A 6,433-nucleotide genomic window follows, 5' to 3' on the forward strand; every position below is an offset into this window, starting at 1 on the left:
GTACCTCTGGGTTCACGTACAATTTTATCCATATAGTACTATCAACATAAGAGTTTATGTAGATCTCACTAATTATAGCAGTTGAAAATATAATTAGGATGTAACATGCATTAGATTTACTATCGTAGATTCTCCCAAGACATTGGAAATCCAAAAATTCCCTGTCATGTAATTTAGTCTGATTTTTTAACCATCTTGAGAGTAACAGTAAAACCGGAACGAGATTGTCACCGAAATACGAATTTATAAGAAATATTTTTCTAGGATACATATTGAATAATTTCTACAACATTGATGACGTAGGTTATACATTGTTGTTGTTGTACAGTATAGGACCCGTGAGCTTATGATTATCACGTCAAATTTGGTGACGTTTGCCATTTATTGTGGAAAGTGAGAAATCGCTTGATATTTTTTAATAGGTCGCTATCATTTATTGTCACTTGAGCGATATTGATAACATTTCACTAAGTGCAAGGAAGGTGTAATGTTAGTACTGCAAACCTCTAACGTAAATTTAAAGAATTTCATCAGAATCTTCCTCACTTAATGTGTGAATGTTTTGTGTGGGTAATATTGCGTTGCAAAATTTCATATATGGAAGGAAACAATCTCAAGTTACTGTGCAATACCATGGCTTTATTTCTAACGTGCAAATGTGATGAAGTATTCCCTGTGATTGCCTTTCCTTTTAGCTTGTGGTATTGCGAATTCAGAATGAATGTCACTCAATCGATCCACTGCCTACAGTAGTACTTATCTTTATTTTTTTACCAAGATTAGTATTTTCAATCCATCTTTCGGTAGTAGGTTTTACAAAATATCCTGAACTCGCTCGAATCTATTTTGATAAATCTTCCAGCTCATTTATTATTATTATTATTATTTTTATTATTATTATTATTAATATAAGCTAAGTTATAACCCTAATTGGAAAAGCAAGATGCTATAAGCCCAAGGGCTCCAACAGGGAAAATGGCCCAGTGAGGAAAGGAAAAATGAAAATAGAATAATCTAAGAAGAGTGACAACATTAAAATGAATATCTCCTTTATAAAAAATAAAAAACTTTAACAAAACAAGAGGAAGAGAAATAAGACAGAATAGTGTGCTCGGGTGTACCCTCAAGCAAGAGAATTCTAACCCAAGGCAGTGGAAGACCATGGTACAGAGGCTATGTCACTACGCAAGACTAGAGAACAACATTCATCAAGACACCCTCCGTTCATAACGGGATTTATTGTTGGTGTCTATTGATGAACAATTTGATAGAAATCGATGTTATTTCTATCTTCCTCAAAGGTCATGATGGAGATATTTTAGATTCTATGAAATTGGGAATTAATACTAACGATTTCAACATCTGATCATGTTAGAACATTGCATAACTGCGGTATCTAAATTCTGTGGAATTAACAATAACTAGAGAAGGGTCTGTCATTCCACTTCCTGGAAATATCGTTTTTGCTAAGAGTTGTGTATGTTAACGGAGCTAGTTTCCTTTTAAGTTGCATAGTCTTTTTCCGGAATTTATGAAACAATCAATTTCTAAGTCTAGTCTTTTTCCGGAATTTATGAAACAATTAATTTCTAAGTGTTTAGTCTTTTTCCGGAATTTATGAAACAATTAATTTCTAAGTGTTTAGTCTTTTTCCGGAATTTATGAAACAATCAATTTCTAAGTCTAGTCTTTTTCCGGAATTTATGAAACAATTAATTTCTAAGTGTTTAGTCTTTTTCCGGAATTTATGAAACATTTAATTTCTAAGTGTTTAGTCTTTTTTCGGAATTTATGAAACAATTAATTTCTAAGTGTTTAGTCTTTTTCCGGAATTTATGAAACAATCAATTCTAAGTCTAGTCTTTTTCCGGAATTTATGAAACAATTAATTTCTAAGTGTTTAGTCTTTTTTCCGGAATTTATGAAACAATCAATTTCTAAGTCTAGTCTTTTTCCGGAATTTATGAACAATTAATTTCTAATGTTTAGTCTTTTTCCAGAATTTATGAAACAATTAATTTCTAAGTGTTTAGTCTTTTTCCGGAATTTATGAAACAATCAATTTCTAACTGTTTAGTCTTTTTCCGGAATTTATGAAACATTTAATTTCTAAGTGTTTAGTCTTTTTTCGGAATTTATGAAACAATTAATTTCTAAGTGTTTAGTCTTTTTCCGGAATTTATGAAACAATTAATTTCTAAGTGTTTAGTCTTTTTCCGGAATTTATGAAACAATTAATTCTAAGTGTTTAGTCTTTTTCCGGAATTTATGAAACAATTAATTTCTAAGTCTAGTCTTTTTCCGGAATTTATGAAACAATTTAATTTCTAAGTCTAGTCTTTTTCCGGAATTTATGAAACAATTAATTTCTAAGTGTTTAGTCTTTTTCCGGAATTTATGAAACAATTAATTTCTAAGTGTTTAGTCTTTTTCCGGAATTTATGAAACAATTAATTTCTAAGTGTTTAGTCTTTTTCCGGAATTTATGAAACAATCAATTTCTAGTGTTAGTCTTTTTCCGGAATTTATGAAACAATTAATTTCTAAGTGTTTAGTCTTTTTCCGGAATTTATGAAACAATTAATTTCTAAGTGTTTAGTCTTTTTCCGGAATTTATGAAACAATTAATTTCTAAGTGTTTAGTCTTTTTCCGGAATTTATGAAACAATCAATTTCTAAGTGTTTAGTCTTTTCCGGAATTTATGAAACAATTAATTTCTAAGTGTTTAGTCTTTTCCGAAATTTATGAAACAATCAATTTCTAACTGTTTATACACGTATTTGTTTTTAATTTAGTCTATTGTTATAGTTATTATTATTGCTGCTGTTGTTGTTGTTGTTGTTATTGTTGTTGTTGTTGTTTATGATGATGTCATTCTTATTGATTGCAAGATTCATTCGAAACTTTAAATCATCAAGTTCATCTTCATGGTGATATAATTATAGTAAACAATTTCATTGTGCATACTTGTAACTTCTGTAAAAAATAATGCTATCATCTCACTTTTCCTTTATTTTCATGCACAAGTCTAAATCTAACCTTTATACTTGGAAATAATTAATATGGAAAACTATTTTTTTCGATATATTTTATATTTGCCTGCAAACAGTGATTTATACGTCGATGAAATTTCATACCAAACCTCTGGCTACCAAAGGTTGTCTTGAAATCTTTTAATATTAATGTTAAAATTTTTTTCTTATTTTATTTCTCATGTAAAACATTGTCTTCTTTACAACTTTGAAATTTTGCATATGAATCTTTTGCGTTTATTTTTCCCTATGTAAAAGTTGACCGCTCGAGAACTTGAACTCACACTTCAAGATGTCTCTCAGCCCTAACTTTGAGGCGAGAAGTTGTCCTGTGATAGAGAATTTCCTTTGTACTAAGTTACACAGCATCTGGAAGGTGTTTTATGCAGTAAATTTCCCTCTGGCTGAAGGAGTTTCCAGTCTTCCTTTATTGCAAAAGTCAGATTTATTAATTGCCTGGGAAATTTGATTCTAAGCAAAACTATTCAAGCAGGGTTTTTTTTTTTTTTTTTTTTTTTTTTTTTTTTTTTTTTTTTTTTTTTTTTTTTGGTCTTGCCATTTCGCTTGTTAGATCTGAGTAATGATTACAAATAGTTTTGTAAAGGGAAGTTAATTATTATTTTATTCTTTGAAAACTTGTTTTCAGGCATTACCAATATCAAGTACCGGTATTTGATAACAAGAAATTGTAAGGGAATGTGTAACAAAATGAGGTATGAGTGTTTTATAACGCAACTCATTCACTCTAGGAAATTTCTGAGGTATAGAAGCTATCAGAGATGTATTGTTTACATACATCATCATACATATACCCAGGCACTTCCCCAATTTTAGGGGGTAGCCGACATCAACAAATGAAACAAAACAAAAAGGGGACCTCTACTCTCTACGTTCCTCACAGCCTGACAAGGGACTCAACCGAGTTCAGCTGGTACTGCTAGGGTGCCACAGCCCACCCTACCCCGTTATCCACCACAGATGAAGCTTCATAATGCTGAATCCCCTACTGCTGCTACCTCCGCGGTCATCTAAGGCACCGGAGGAATGTTTACCTAATATATTTTGTTAGTAGTAGTAGTAGTAGTAGTCTGGTTTTACCTATGTTATGTTAGGGCATTATAGATCTTTCCAAGTAGGTAGTGAAAGTGTTTCAAGTTTTCCTCTGTCGATAAGGTTTGAAATCATATAATTTAGCGTTAAAAAATGCTGGCATTTACTTGAGTTTAATAGGGGTATTACCACTGGGAAAAATAGAAGCATGCGAGTAAAATACGACATATTTCTCACCATCAGTCAATTTTATAAGAGAAATAAGCCGATAATATTTACATTCCAAACTTTTAAATTCTATCTGTATTGAATAATCTATATTTATCCCTTCACTGTTGAAAATTTCCTTAAAAAAGAACGGTAAAAATCCCGGAATAAATGTTGCCAGACATTTACCGTTTTAATAACCGGATATATTGACGTTAAGGGGTGATTTTACGGTCGCCAAACCGTAAAAGATAATAACAAAGTAGGGTAAAATTACGGTGTCCTGTATTTTACTGAAATACGGCTGAGAACAGTATATTTTTAAGGAGAAAGTCGATTAAAATTACGGTTTGTTTTTAACAGTGTTCTCCGAATAAGGAGAAATCTCGCTGAAATCAATATTTCATATTTATTTACAAAGTAGGGTAAAATTACGGTCGCCTGTATTTTACTGAAATACGGCTAAGAACAGTATATTTTTACGGAGAATTTCCGATTAAAATTACGGTTTATTTTTAACAGTGTTCTCCGAATAAGGAGAAATCTCGCTGAAATCAATATTTCATATTTATTTACAAAGTAGGGTAAAATTACGGTCTCCTGTATTTTACTGAAATACAGCTGAGAACAGTATATTTTTACGGAGAATTTCCGATTAAAATTACGGTTTGTTTTTAACAGTGTTCTCCGAATAAGGAGAAATCTCGCTGAAATCAATATTTCATATTTATTTACAAAGTAAGGTAAAATTACGGTCGCCTGTATTTTATTGAAATACAGCTGAGAACAGTATATTTTTACGGAGAATTTCCGATTAAAATTACGGATTTGTTTTTTAACAGTGTTCTCCGAATAAGGAGAAATCTCGCTGAAATCCAATATTTCATATTTATTTACAAAGTAGGGTAAAATTACGGTGTCCTGTATTTTACTGAAATACGGCTGAGAAGAGTTATATTTTTACGGAGAATTTCCGATTAAAATTACGGTTTATTTTTAACAGTGTTCTCTGAATAAGGAGAAATCTCGCTGAAATCAATATTTCATATTTATTTACAAAGTAGGGTAAAATTACGGTGTCCTGTATTTTACTGAAATACGGCTGAGAAGAGTATATTTTTACGGAGAATTTCCGATTAAAATTACGGTTTGTTTTTAACAGTGTTCTCCGAATAAGGAGAAATCTCGGCTGAAATCAATATTCATATTTATTTACAAAGTAGGGGTAAAATTACGGTGTCCTGTATTTTACTGAAACTACGGCTGAGAAGAGTATATTTTTACGGAGAAAGTCCGATTAAAATTACGGTTTGTTTTTAACAGTGTTCTCCGAATAAGGAGAAATCTCGCTAAAATCAATATTTCATATTTATTTTTACCTTCAGTGGAGGCGCTTTGGTCTTTCCGTTTGATGCGTTGCAGAGCGAGTTAGCTTACCATAATTCATCTCTCCCCGTGTTCCAAAGTTTCATCATAACTCGTGTAACAACTTAATGAGTTTTACAACTTACATTGCTAATTATGACGGAGCAAATGCACGCGGGGAAAAAAAAAACCCTCTTATCTTCACAACCAGATAAAACAGTTTTTGTTTCAAATGGAATAGAAAATTGGCATAAAAAAAAAAAAAAGAAAAGTTCAGGATAGGTATTTCCTGTGTGAAGCGTTTGCATGAAGAATAGGGGTTCTCTCTCTCATATATATTTGTCTTAAAACGTCATTTCTGCACAGAATATAATTGTTATTGATAACACTTTTTATACTTACATCATATTTGGAAAAAAAGATAGATTGTTCATCTTAAGTTTTGTTTACGGTATCGTCGTCATAAAAAAGTCAATACTGATTTCCATTAAAGTTTTTATATGATATAAAAGAAAGCATCTTTTATCATTTAAAACAATGAAATGTTATTGATAACACTTTTTATACTTGCTCATATTTTGAAAAAAAAAAGATAGATGTGCATCTTTTAAAAAGTTTTTTTTTTTTTTTTACGGTGTCTCAATAAAAAAGTAAATACTGATTTCTTTTAAAAGGTTTTTATATGATAAAAAAGAAAGCATCTTTTATCATTTAAAACAATGAATTTTTTATCGTTTTTCCCTCAGTCTTTTAATCATTATGTTATGAGGAATCAATA

The 6,433-nt window shown here is 30.8% G+C and overlaps 1 protein-coding gene across 4 annotated transcripts in view; it reads left to right on the forward strand.

Moving 5' to 3' along the window:
- homer (protein) overlaps window positions 1-6,433 on the forward strand; it is a 455,167-nt gene that overhangs the window by 273,288 nt on the left and 175,446 nt on the right. The gene's annotated exons all lie outside the window — the stretch shown is intronic.

The sequence above is a fragment of the Palaemon carinicauda genome, chromosome 33, assembly GCF_036898095.1.
Source record: "Palaemon carinicauda isolate YSFRI2023 chromosome 33, ASM3689809v2, whole genome shotgun sequence".
Taxonomy (NCBI): Eukaryota; Metazoa; Arthropoda; class Malacostraca; order Decapoda; family Palaemonidae; genus Palaemon; species Palaemon carinicauda.